We start from the raw sequence: 15,901 nt of genomic DNA on the forward strand, positions 1-15,901 counted from the left end.
AGTAGATGAAATATCAATAGGAGAATTAGTAGCTACAACTGGAGTCTATGGATAATCAAGACACTCAATATTAACAAATGTTTGAATCTTCCATAAGGTATGCTCATCATAGGGAATGTTATTAACATCATCAAGTGAAAGGAGACAATCTGCACCTAGATCTTCTAGTAATGGAGGAACACAAGGATCTCTAAAGTGTTCCCAAATAGTAATCCAATGCATGCATAGGCACTTAATACCTTCTAGCTTGCTATCAACTTTAAAGAAGAAAGATGGACCAAGGTTATAAGCAATCAATCTCCTTATATGCATATTCCTATCAAGCCAAGCTAGCTTTTTGAACTTTGACTTGGGCTTAAGAATAAGTCCATAAAGGTTAGGCAAGAATTTTATCCATCTACATTATATAATGATTCCATTTTCCCATGATGCATAATTATCTCCAATAAAAAATACATCTGCGTGATGAATTTTCAATTCCATGACTTCACCTATGATGTGCTTATCTCAAGAAAAAAAATCAATGCACTCTCCAAAATGCAAAAAAAGAAAGAACCCCCCCAAAATAGATGCTTTGGCACTTTATACTTAGTACATGTACAAATTCCACTTGTTAAAATGAACCAAAGTGGACTTTTGATTTTGATAGTTACAACAAATATGAAGCTATATATGACTCAACAAGAGAAGACATAAGACCTCTCAAGGATCTAATTAATTACAAGTGGCAAAATAGGCAAAAAATGACCAAATACTAAAAGTAGTGTGTCTACTCATAATTTTTCCAAAAATTATGTACTTTAAAAAAAAAAGCACCTAAATATATGTCCATATGAGCCCAAACTAAGCCTTTGAAGTTGAAAAAATTAGGATTTACAATTTTTAGAAAAATTTAGGAATAGAGATTACAAACAACCTACAATAATGTGTAGATCAAGAAATTCTACCCCAAAACAAAAAAAAATTGCTTGAAAAAAGGATTATGTATGAGGGAGATATCACTATTTGAAAATCACCTCTATAATTATTTTTCCTGAATTGCCAATGTCGCACCTCCAAAAAAAATGACTCTAGATTTCACCTCAAATGTCTGATTTTGATGAAACAAGAGTCGATTTAGCAATTTTTTGAGCTTCTAAATGCAATGCCAACATCTGATTTGCACTAGCAAGCTCCAATCTTGACATGCAAAAAAATTCCTCCAATGGCTATGTAATGAAACTCATATGGCTTTGATACCAGGTAAGAATTTTTCCAAAGAAAGAATGAAATGTCAAGATCTAGAAGCTCAAGAGATAGAACTAGAGGGACAAGATATGATCAAATCAAGAATGGATTAATTAGATAATTAGATGATTACATCATGTAAGTGCCTTGTATATAAAGGAAATCAAGATGATTAGGAGTCATGCAAAGAGATAAGCATATCAACTAAGCACATATCCACCAAGAGTGGATTATCTTGCATTGTGCACAAATGTATGTACAACAATGAGAGGATAAGAATGTAAAGGGGCATCTCATAAAGAGATGTAGCAGACAAGATGTGCTCAATTGGAGTGCAAACTACTACGTTCTCTACATGAAAAATCATATGAATATGCAAACTCCTAGGTATATACACAAAAACTAATATAAATATGCATTAACCTAAGTAAACTTAAGTAAAGTGTAAATAGTAAATACTTATTTGCACCGACACTCTCTCTTATTAATTATGAGGCATTTTAATAATATACTGATTAATTCAACTAATAATATTATTAGAATTTATTATTAAAATAAAACTCCTAAATAACAATTATTAAATTAAATAAATATAAATATGCCTAAATTAGAACTTTGATAAAATCTTTAAATTTATTTATTTTTTTTAATAAATTCATGAGACATTTTTAATAATATATTTATTAACTTAATTACACTAGTACAAAAACAACAATATATAACTAAATAAACTACTTAGAATTCTAGAATGTGACTAGCTTTGATCACGTGACCAATGGTAGTTTATTGCCAGACATTTATCTCCCAACCAAATTTATGACTAAACTATTTTAATCATTGATTTGGTCATTGATTTAGTCTTTTATTGTTGTTCATTGGTAATTTATTTGGTAGTTTATGTGGTAATTTTAGTAGTATATTTGGTGGTATATTTGGTGGTATATCTAGTAGTTTATATGGTGGTTGATCTGATAGTTTATTTAGTAGTTTATTTGGTAGTATGTTTGGTAGTTTATTTGGTATCATATTTGGTATTGCATTTGGTAGTCTATTTGATAGTATATTTGGTAGTTTATTTGGCATTTTATTTGGTAGTTTATTTAATTATTAATTTAATCATATTAGGACATGATGGAATTGAACCACCATCTTCCTACTTGTAAAGTAGGTGCTCTTCCATTGAGCTGGTACCCTTTAAAGAATAGCGATGTTATTAAATGCATAATATAAAGATCAAGAGAATTTTTTCATTATCAAATTCATTACGTGTGACTTGTTCCCCTTATTATAATAATGTTTGGGAACAAAACAAGAAAAACATTAATAGTAGTAGTTAAGTGTTAAAAAAAACCAACTGATGTCATAACCAATAGTAGCACTACCAAGATTGTGAAATAGTTTATTTAGTAAATTATTAAGTGTTCATGTAGATGATCTTCATTGCATCACATTTTTTCCTCAATACTAGTCACCCATTTCTTAGCCTAGCTTTCTTTCTTGATCATTGTTATGGTGGTCATATTCTTCCAAATGACATCTTAGAGGTACAAATACAAACACAATGCTTCTTATTTTATAGATCCATGGCTTAAAAAAGGAATTACAAACCCATTTTGAAATGCTTCCACACAATCTTCAACTAGTTCAATTCTTGGTGTAATAATAGACAAACATTTAAACACACAACATAAATTTGATCAATAGAAATCATGAGATTTTGTAAGGATAATGATATGAAAAAAAAATTTCATTGTTTTACAAACACAAAATGTGGGACAGGGTTCCAAAGCCTCTTTAAGACACATCCAAACAATTCCCTTTGACATAAATCATGTTTCAATCATTCAAAACAAGATTTCTTATAATCCATTGTAATTAAAATCATCAAGAAATAATTTTTTACCATCAAAAAGTGATTTTACCCAGAAGCACCTTTACCACGCATGATGCATAGAAGACATGATATTGCTTATTTTCTATAATGATTATGCCTTAATGATGGAAACACAACCCAAGTATAGAATGGACACAACAAGAAAGGGAAAAACTTTATTATCTATGAAAATGTGCCAATACACTTCGTGCAGAGAAAATAGATTCCAAAACATACCCTATGGACTTACAATAGTATAAATCTGGAGATAATTTCTTCTCCCAGTACCTCCTCTCAAACTCCACTCCGAACTACCTCTTACAGTGCCAAAAATGTTCTTAAATAGACCCCAAATGGTTAAGGTTTAGGAATACATTCTAGAAAATGCTAGTTGGCATCCACCACCAAAATGGAAGGCTCTAGATGTCGCTTTAGAAGTCAGTGCAAAATTAGAAGAGTCTAGAAATGGTAGCCAAACTTTTGGGAGGCATAACTTTTGAACCGTAGCTTTAATTGACAAATCGTTTACATTTTCAGAAAGCTCTCAGAGTGCTCTATAGCCCTATGGACCAGATTCACTCGTCTCCCATTTTTTAGCCCTGTATGAGGTCATTTTGTGCCACTAACCTGATTTTGAAGCATTCTTAGGAGGTCTCAAAAAATTGAAAAAGTGTGATAACTTTCAAACCATGCAGCCTTTTGACCTAATTCTTTTTCTACAATGTTCTAAATTAAAATTTTAATCATCCCTCCAATTTACACCTTGTAAATGACCATAATTATGGCTCAATTACATATTCCTATTTTTTTGGCATTTACACGTACCCCAAGGTGCTTTAAAAACTATAACCCATAACACTAATAGTGGAACTGTGAGAGTTGGAACTTGTATTTGACCCAAATGGGTATCTAGAAATGAAAACACATGAAACAAAAACTAAGTCTAGGTATTTTTTTTGGGTGACACAGGATTGCCCTTATACCTCTCGATGCTCCTGCATCACTTAAGCATCTTTATCATGCACAATGTGTGTTATATTATAGAGATTGGAAGCATAACCCTACCTTTTCAAATCAAGAGCTAAAATATTTCTAAATGTTACTAATGTTTTTTATTCATACACAATTGTTATCTTTCCCACTATTATCTTGTTTCCATCATAAACACAATTACATCCATAGTATGCCCTCTAGATCTCTCTGTAGAACAAAACTCTTCTTTACAACTAGTACATAATTATTTTGAAAAATTTCACCAAAAAACCTTGAAATGTAAGCTATAGTGACCTCAAATTAATGCAAAAATACCTCATCCATTACAATCCTCTACACCTTAACAATGGGTATGTGAACAATAAAGCATGGATGGGAAATAGAAGACAACACCTCTTTCAAATTACTAAAAAAAATCATGAAATGTTTCCAAACTCAAAGATTTCTATAATGAAGTTGAATATACTCAAATTTATACAAATATACAAACCCCCATTTCATTCATGATCCAAGCATTGTTAGATGCAAAAGGTGTTGTGCATCAGGGACCTCAGAAGGAATTTTCCTTTACTTTCCTACCCCAACTAAACCTCCATCTCTCATCCTCTACACATACAAATCATAGAAAAAAAAAAATAATGACTAGTCAACTAGGCAAGACTATAGTATAATTTAGAGCTACTTGCTTACAACATGTTAAATTAGGAACAGTAAAATATCTATAGCTTAAACAAAAATTTGGTCACACAAGCTCATATTTGAGAAAAGTAGGATGATTAACACAAAATAATAAATTATCCATGAATTAGTATGCAAGATAAATGTAACAAATGACCAATTTTTCATTATAGAATGCCCAATTTATACTAAAATTTCTTTCAAAATTTGGCACAAATTCCACACCATTTTTTCTAGTTGTTTCCTAAACATTTCAGAGCACTAGAAAACATCAATGAGATTTCTAAAAGTACCATACAAAGTTCTATTATATATATCTATATCTCAAATAAAAAAGGTTCTCATGCAAGCTCAGATTTGAGAAAAGTAAGATGCTTAAAACAAAACCAAACATGGCCTAGATATATTGAATATAGGAGAAACAAAAGAGGGGACATTTTCATGGTAAATAATTTCAGGAATACAATAAATTAGTTTATAAACAAATTACCTTTCAGGCAGTTCAATACCTTATTTATCCAATTCCTCCTTTAGTGCTTGTAAAATATTGTGATGCTTCACATTTTCCACTATTTCCATCTGGTCCCTAGCAATTACATCATCAAACCATTGTCATTATGTCAATTAGATATATGCCTTGAACAAAAATAAGTTCCCATAAATTATATTCAGAAAATAAATATGATATTTAAATATCAAAAATAAATAAAAGTATGTAAACTTAATATTTATGACTCTTCAACAATCTCAATAGGCATAATGTGTAGAGATCAAGAAGTTTTGCAAAATACCTCTATCTTATGCATAGATTTCCATGTGTTTCCAAATGCATAGCAAGTGGTTTTGATAGGTGTACCACAAAAAGCATCACTCTAAAGGTGAGATACCATACTAATAGTGTGATATGCAAAAAGGAAAAAGACCTCTACTTTATGCATAGATTTTCATGTATTGTCGAATGCATAGTAAGTGGTTTTCAAAAGTGAAGTATAATAGGTATACAAAAAAAAGCATCACTCTAAAGGTGAGATACTATCATAGTTACACCACCTTGGGGGAGGAGGGGACAAGGGGACAAGTTTCCAGGATAGAAGGATAGAGGGGCCTTAATTTGGGGATGGCAAGGGGACTAGGGGGGATAGTCACAAGGAGACCAAGGGAGTTGTATATATTATACATATGGTACTTAAAATTCTAGTTATGAAAATATTTATTGCAATATAAGATATAAAGATGTAAAAAAGTAAATACTTGAACATTGCATTACATAGGAACATCAAACATTGAACATAAATAGTCAAATCAACATATAGTTAACATTGGGACATCCTCCCATCCTTGGTGGAGGTGGTGGGATCTAGTGGCATCACTGGGAGTCCCCAAGTCCCCAACGCATGGAGTAGGTGGACACGTCCCCATGTTACTATGGGTACCATACTAATAGTGTGATATGTAAAATGGAAAAAGACCTGTATTATATGCATAGATTTCCATGTATTTCCAAATTCAAAGAAAGTAGTTTTCAAAAGTGGAGTCTTTAATAAGTGAACAACAAAAAGCATAGCTCTAAAAGTGAGATACCATACTAATAGTGTGATATGTAAAACGGGTTGAACTACTACATTGAATTTTCTATAGTAGATTATCTATCTTCTATAGGTCAAAATCTATAATTGGAATGTTATTCTTTCTTGCTAGATTCCCAACACATCCAAACCTGATCAATGAACAAATGAGAACTAAATTATATATGCAAGCATTGTACTGTAATTACAATTTTGTTTCCTTGTGACCTGGCTCTTTGAATAAAGATCTATGTTTAGAATGTTATTTCTTTCTTGCCTTATTCCTAGCACATCCAAACATGATCAATGAATAGGTAAAAATTGAAAACCCAATTACATATGCAACCATTCTACAGTAATTACAACAAGATCCAATATCATTTCTTGCCAATACACAACTTTCGAGTTGTTTTATTTTCTTCATTTCCTTGTGACCTAGCCCTTTGTTCTGAACTCATTTGAAATAAACTTTATCCTATAGTTCAAATTGAGCATAAAATCCTACCTTTCACCAAAGTCTATTTTTTCTATACTAACTGAATCTAAAGCTATCAAATTATCAGCTTGTGTTTTTGTAGAGCACTCCAACTCCTCAGATGAACTTGCAAAAGCTATGGCAATTGATAGGAATAACAATGGCCCTAAAACTTCCTACAATATTGTGAACCATCTATATCATTAATTGCATCTTATATTTAGTACTAGAATTTTGGAAGTCTTACACTAAAAAATAATGTAGCATTTGTCATAATTGTACTGTTGTCTGATGAACTATAATATTTCTATAGTTGCCTGTTTGTGTATAGTTCTACAGGCAGCTATAATATTTGGGTCAAAATTGATTCTATTGATAAAGGTGAACCTTTTGACTATAATCCCAATCCATTTTGTATGTATCCTATAATCAGCACATTCCATGAGATGATATATCTTTGAGGTATTTTGTCAAACAGTTCACGTGCCTTCTCAATGCTTCCACATTTTGCACATATACCTGCGAATGTAGTTGCAAAAAAAGATGACCAAAGTCCAATATTCTTTATGCATTTATGGATGCCCATCCCCTATTCAAAAGCTTCCATTTCAAAATGGGTGTGGAGGATGTTGACAAAGGTTGTGGAGTATGCCTTTACACCTACCAAATGCATTTTCTTTATGTTTCTAAATATTTTCCATCAAACCCATTTTGTATATATCATGAAATAATTGGAGTCCACAGCAAGAAACTTCTTTTGGGAATTCTATCAAAATAGTGATTGGCATAGGAAGTTTTAGTAAAGGATACAAGAAGTAAAAACAATGGTTGCAATGTGGGCAGCACAATAGTTCTAGTGAAGATGGTCAAATTGGACAACAGTTTTTAAAAAAAAAAATATTGAATGAGGTGAGAGTCCTATCAAACTTGGTAAAGAGTTTGGGTTGGTATGTGCAAGCAGAGAAACCACTGATGGTCTATGGATGCATGGAACCCTCTATGATCGCCTCCATAAACCACTTAAAATTGGCAAACCCTTATGACTTTTCATTAATCAACATGCAGTCACCCGCGATGGTATTTTCTATATAATTTAGTAAGATTTAAATATAAAATTTATATAATGTTAAAATTTTATTTTTATTTTTATTATAGATCATACATTAATTTTAGTCATATGTTTATTGTACTACATGTAACTCTTATTATAAATTCAATGTCCTAAATAATTTCATAATTGAAATAATAATAATTTATTATTAATTAGAAATAATTGATTATTTATTTAAAATATATGATTTGGTTATAAATAAAAGAGTAATATAATATATAGTAAAAATTTGATTTATTAATTTAATAATATTTTTAATTATTAATTTCTATATATAAACTAAATTAATATTGGTTAATGAGTTTGATACGTTTCACATTGACAACTATGTCTATGTTGAATATGTGCCTCTATGATGCTTATAATTGTAAAATGCTTAGATGAATTTTTCAACCTTCTTATGAGAATAGTTACCATTTAGAGATATTGACAAACAAGGACTACTGGTGAAATTCAACTTCTATATGATATTATCAAATTTAAGTATAAAGGAGTAATAAACATTCATTTATTCATTATTTGTAGGGTGACTAATCATAGCATTCTTAAAAACAATTAAGGTGATCTAACATATGGATGTGACATTTCTTTGAGAAGGCTTAAAAAATCCTAATAGATCCACTTTTTGTATATCATGTAACCATTACATTACAAGAGAACACATCTCTTTTGGAAAATTTCCAAACACTTTCATTGTCTTCCATATGCTTCCACATATTGCATACATGTCCACCAAGGCACTAGCTACTATGAAATATAGATAAGCTCCACTCTCTATTATTATATGAATAATATCCATAATTTGTTCTAGAGTTCTCATTTTACGACAAGCTAGAAGGATGCTAGCAAAAGATGTCAAGTTTGGCTTTAGACTAGAAAATTGCATTTTCATAAGTGTGTGAAACACCTTGTCCACAAACCCATTTTGAATGTGTCCCTTAATAATTGTGTTCCATGACACCACGTCTCTTATAGGAATTTCTTTCCAAAACCTCAAAAGCCTCACCAAGATTAACAAAATTTACATAATATTCCATGAAAGCACATTTCTTTGAGGTATTTTGTGAAATAGGTAACATGCCTTTTCTATGCACCCATATTTTACAGACATGTCTATGAGAGAATTCAAAGCAACATCACATAGAAACCCAATTTGGATTAAGCTTCTAGGGAATGTCATACCCTATTCACAACCTCTAAAGTTAGCACATAAATCATCTACTGTCACACCCTCTAACATCTCCATAGATTCTTAGCTATGGAGAGAAGGCAATAGTGTAAACAAATAATCATACATTTGTGTGCACTTAAGATATTTAGAAAGTAAAATCAAGGAATTATGTTAACTTCAAAAATAAAGAATAATAGAAAATAAATATATTCAACAAGTTGGCATCTTTCAAATTACAAGTGCTCATAAATTTAAACAAATTAAGTAAATAAGATCATATAGAATTCAATCATTTGTGATAAAAAACAAGAAATCAAAATCAAGGATAGGTAGATTGATATGTTAGAAATTTAACCCCAACAACGAGAGGATGATAACATTGTAAATTGCACAAACAACCAAACAAATATAACCAATTTCTTATGTAATTTATTAATTGTATAAATGATTCGAATACACAAATATAGATGAAATAAATTTAGAAGAAAAAAAAAGTTATATGAATAACATGCTCAACAAGTTTTTAAAGATAAGTTGATTCAAAACTAACTTTATAAATATTGCAATAATTTTTGTATGTGTAATTAAATTGTGGGAAAATGCACTTGGTTTAGTTTTTAAGCTATATTATAGGCACATAAATAATATTAAGTTAAAATCTTCTTCAATATATATACCTGTGGTTCATAAAGTTATTTCTTATATAATATTGTTGAGATTACTATATTTAAAAAAAGAGAGAGAAAGAGATTGTGACTATAAAATTATCTATAATACAGAAAGTTATTTTTTCTATATAATTTTTTTTTGAAATCAGACAGTTAAATATAATTACATTAAATTTAAATTTATAATTATATATATACCCTAACAATACCTAAATGAATATTAGTTAATAATATGCGTACTAATATATATCATTGAATCGATTCTTATATATAAATTAGTGTACAATGGGTTCATATATTCTAAATAAATATTAATACTTAAACCAATAATATATTTGTTGATAATATTTCATTTACTATAGTCTTACATATGTATACTAATACCAACTTATATAAATATTAGAAAGTGTTAAGATAAACCTTACCTAGAATATGTAGAGTATTAAGTATATATAAACATATTGCAGACCATATATATAGATATACCTCAGTATATACATAAAATTCATATATATTTTACTTTAAAATAAATATCTAACATATTGTATATACGTACAATGTATTTATATTATTTAAGTATAATATATTAGTTTAAAGTACTATATTGTATGAAAGTGAATTCAATGGTTCTTGTTCTTCATGATCTCATTGAGAAGATATGAATGAGTGCCTAACATCCATATCAATGGGCAACCATTGAATAGATCTCATTAATCATCATTTCTCCTAGGCAACAATTGAATACAATTTCTTGTGGCATGTGAAAATGAGTTGGCAAATTCATATGATAAAAACTCGTCAATCATTCCTTAAGTCATTTTTGGGGTGACCAATTGTTTAATCATATATTTGATCATTTATTTAGTCACTTATTTGTATCTAACCTTGTGATTTTATCTAATGACCAAATTAGTCATTTATTTAGTCACTTATAATAATAAATTGCAAAATGTTACTAGAATTCTATTAATATTAGTCATGTGACTAAAATGTTAGTCTTGTGACTAAAATTTTTAGTCATGTGGTTATTTATTTTCCAAAAATCTACTAGTGTTAATAACATTATTTAGAGTTTATTATTAAAATAAAACTCATAAATAATTATCATTAAATTAAATAAATATAAATACATAAAAAATAGAACTTTAATATAATCTTTTAAATTTAATTCTTTTATGTAATTAATTTCTCAATTAATTGAATATAATTAAAATTGAATTTTGTTTATAAAATTTCCATTAAATTAAATTGTTGAATTATATTTTAATACGATTTAATTATAACTAAAAATCATCACACACCTACAAAACTAAATGTGACAACTTAGCTGAAGATAAAGAACATAAGCAAACTCCAGGGTCAAAATCACAAATTCATGTCGCTTGACGAATTCAAGAAGGTGAACTAACTTAGATACTTTTCCTACTTTCTAGGACGCTTTGCTTAGGGTTTAGGATTCAGACTCAAGAGTTATGTCCCCACTTATGCCATTGAAATACTGTGGTAGGGTACACTTATCCTGATAATTTAGGGAAGTCGATACCCAGTACTTGAAATATGCATAAAATTCACATATGTATAGACACATATATTCTAAACTAAATAGGAAATGGTGGGAAATGGTGCATTGTGTAGATCCCGACAAGTAGGTGACTATGACTCCCTTCCTCAACCACATCAGAAACATTAAACATAAATAAAACATACACACACACACACTATACACATGCAAGTATGGGGTAAGTATCCATAGAAACCACATATGATTAATCCATCTATCTAACCATCATGAGACAACTAAAATCACTAACTGAGCATGCCTATATCATTATTAAAAGGGTAAACATAAACACATAAAATAACTAAAATAACTAAGTAACTCATCACATATATCAACTAAGTATAAAATATCTTTTAATCAAATCCAGTAACCAAGTACTGATTATCATGAAACACGATTAGAAAACTGGCCTAAAGAATTTGTCAATATGATAAGAAAAGTCAACTAGGGGTAGGCATTACATCAATCAACATTCACATAGGCTCTCAAATAATAATAAAATTTCTTCTTGTAGTATAGACCATATTCTTATCCTCCTTTCAAGTATCTCATAATTCTTTTAATAGCCATAACGTGATTCTCTTTAGGATTTGTAGATAATCTTGCAATAATACCAATAGCTAGTGTTATATCAGGTCTTCTATGAGCTACATAACGCAATTCTTTAATCATAAGCTTGTATAATGTTTAATTTACCTTAGCAAAATCAACAATTTTGGATAGTTTATGTCCAGTCACCATACCAGTGCTAAGTGTTTTTGAATCTTCCATACCAAAAGTCTTCAAGTTTTCCTTTACACATTGGACTGAGTAATTTAAATACCATGCTTCATCTAATATAGTTGCCATCCAACGAAGAACTTTATCTCTCTAAACATAGAAATCTCAAATTATTTCATCATTTTATTTGTAAATGTCTTCCACAATGCATTTTGTCCTCCAAATATGATATCATCAACAAATATTTCAACTAGTAAAATTACTTTACCTCCTTTTGTCTTCAAATATAAGTTTTTTTTGTCATCATTCTTCTCAAAACCCATCTTCACAAGATAATGTGAAGTCTTTCATACCATGCTCTGGGAGCTTTCTTTAAACCATATAAAGCCTTGTGCACTCTACACACTATGTTTTTATTGTTTGGATCAACAAATTCTTTAGGTTGTTCAATGTAAACCTCCTCTTCTAGTATACCATTCAAAAATGTTGAATTCACATCCATTTGATAAACATTAAATACTTTATAAACAAAATAAGCAAACAAATTTCTTACTCTTTCCAATCTTACAACTAGGAAAATGTCTCTCCATAATCAATTCCCTCTTCTTGTCCATACCCTTTGTAGACTAATATTTCCTTATTCCTTGTTACTTCACCATTCTCATCTAGTTTTTTTCTATACACCCACTTGGTTCAAATAACATTCATGTTCTCAGGTCTAGGTACCAATGTCTAGGTTTTGTTCTTCTCAATTTGAATAATTTATTCATTCATGGATTGAATCTAATTTTCACTCTCAAGTGCATCTTTAACTATTCTAAGTTCATGCATTCTTAACATACATGTTTCATTTCTTAACCTATTCCTTTTTATTGGTCCATCTTATTTTTCTCTATTGATTTTTTTAGTAGGGTGATCTCTTCTAACATACCTTGATAATATTTTTTTTGTTCTTCTTTTTTCAACAATATATCTTTCATGAAGTTCAATCTCAAGTTCATTGTACACTTCTCTATTAGTTAACTCAACATTCCTTTCATGCAATTAAACTCATGATCAGAATGTACCTCAGCTTCTAGCTATAACCTAGCTCTTGAATGCAACTTGACATCCATTGTATGTGACTTGATAGTCACTAATTCTTGTTGATTAGCAACTTGGTTCATAGCATCATCATTGTTTGTAGCCATTTCATAGTAGTACATAAATGTTTTGTAATTTCTATGTTCCTTCTTTTGTTCATCTACATGTACCTCTTAATATTCATCAACTTTCACATTTTCACTTTCCACAACTTTGTTAGTGTTAGTATTTAAACACTTATAAGATTCACTTCTTTTGGAATAACCTAGGAATACACTTTCATCACTTTTTGCATCAAAATTTACCTTCTATGTTATCATTTAAAATGTAACACTTGCTTCCAAATATCTTAAATTATTCAACATTGGGTGAGTAACCATACCATAATTTAGAAGATGTCATATTTGTACCTTTCTTGACTTGTACTCTATTTATGGTATAGACAATTGTATTGACAACTTCTCTCTAATATTTCATAGAAATATCCTTCTCCATCATCATTGTTCTAGCATAATCCATCACATATCTATTTTTCCTTTTAGGAATCCCATTTTGTGGAGGAGTTCTAGGTGTAGAAGTTTTTCTTTTGATTCCTCTATCATTGCAAAAAATGTTGAACTCATTTGATGTAAACTCTCCACCTCTATCAGATCTCAAAAATGTCAACCTTTTACTAGTTTCCTTTTCAACTCTTGCCAAATACCACTTAAACATTTGAAAAACATAATATTTTTCTCTCAAAACATCACTTTCATCATTCTAGAGTAATCATCAACAAAGAGAATAAAATATTTGTCACCTTTGTAGCTTTGCACATTAATCAACCCCCATAGATTAGTATGAACTAATTCTAGATTTTCATTACAGATATGAATCTTACTCTTAAAAGTATATTTTTTCATCTTTCCTAACTTACATTTCTTTTATATCATATTATCAAGTTTCTTTAGTTTTTGGAAACCTCTAACTCTTTTCATCTTAATACTACTAACCAAGTTGTCAAGATTTACATGACATAACCTTTTATGCCATAGCCACACATCATCAAATTGTACAACAAGATAGGTTTCTTCATTCATGTCAAGATAAAATAGATTACCTCTAGTTTTATCTTCACTTCCAATGAGTTTCCCATCAGTGTCATAGATCTTGACCTTTATGTTTCCAAATCCAAATTTCCATCCTAAACTATTCAATTGTGACACACTCAATAGATTATAGTTAAGTCCTTCAGCATAGTAAGCATTTTCAGACATGATCTTGTCTATTAATATTATTGATCCTTTGCCTTTTATTAAACAAGGTGCATCATTACAAAATCTAACATGATTTCCATTATAATGCTCAAGAGTAATGAACTTACTTTTGTCTCTAGTCATGTGATGAGAAAACCTACTATTAATGATCCATCTATCACTTTTGGTTACATAAGACACTAATGCAATTCCCTCATCTTCATCAAAATCATCTTTCATAGGAACATAGAAAACTTCATCAACATGATCATCAGATCCACCATTAGATTCTTATACATAAATTTAGTAGGATTTCTTTCCTTTGTATTTATATACTTTGTTGCTCTCATCTTTTCTACCTGTGTACATTTCTTCATTTTTCTTGTTTCTCTTTTTAGGACATCTTGCTGCAATATGACCAATCTCATTACAATTGAAAAATATGATGGGTAACTTACCTTTGTATTTTTCTTTGCCCCTGTGAAACTAGCCAACAGTGCTTCAAGTTCTTCAAAATCTTCATCATCTATATCACTATCACTAGAAATAGTTTTGAACTTGTTCTCTCTTATCCTTAGGTTCTTTCAGTGTCAGTTGTGCTTTGAAAGTAGAATCAATAATCTTAGATTTGAAATTATCAAAATTTTAAACTTCAAAAGTAGTGAGTCTACCAACCATTCCTTCAAGGGTCAGATCACTACTAGGGGTACAACTCAGTTCTTGTATAGTAGAGACTATAATAGCATAGAAAAGCAATATGATTCTTAACACTTTACTGATCATAGTCTCATCTTCAATAATTCCATTTTCTCCTCTTATTGCATTTACAACATGTTTTATTCTTGTAGAATACTGGACTATAGTTTTACCTTCTTGCATTCTCATTTCATAATTTTTTCCTGCTAGACTTTTTGCTTTGCCTCTCAATGCATTCTTGTCTCCTCTATATATTTTCTATAGCTCATCCTACATTACTTTAGCAATAGTACATGCTTTGATGTGTTCAAACTTTGAATTTCTTAGGGTAGATGTAATCTCTAACATTTCCTGATAGTGTTCTTTCTTCTATATTAGTTTTTCAATAGTTAAGGCTCTACTTACTACAACATATTTAGTGTTGATAGTTGAGTGTGCATGATCTCCAAGTCCTCCTAGATGTAGCTTCATTAAAAATTTCCTAAAAAAATTCTTTGTTAATCTTGGGAACCTCCTTTTTATACATCTTGATCTTTAGCTTCTACTACCTTCAAACTATTTCCTCACAACCACTAAAAGCTTTGATACCAATTGTTGGAATAATTTAGAATAACTAAGGAGGGTTGAATTGGTTATCCAAGGTCCAAATGTAAAAATAAAACTTTTTAGTACTCAACATATCTCTATGAATACATTTGTTAGGTCATCCAATATCTCAAACCATTGTATATTACTATCGTAGGTCAAATAAACTTTGATAAATTGTAAACATAAGTTAACACAAACTCATTCACACAATTCGATACAAGGATTCAACATGGAAACCTAACTTTGGGAAAACCAAT

The sequence above is a fragment of the Cupressus sempervirens genome, chromosome 8 (genome assembly GCF_028749045.1).
Source record: "Cupressus sempervirens isolate cs-2001-9-10 chromosome 8, ASM2874904v1, whole genome shotgun sequence".
Taxonomy (NCBI): domain Eukaryota; kingdom Viridiplantae; phylum Streptophyta; class Pinopsida; order Cupressales; family Cupressaceae; genus Cupressus; species Cupressus sempervirens.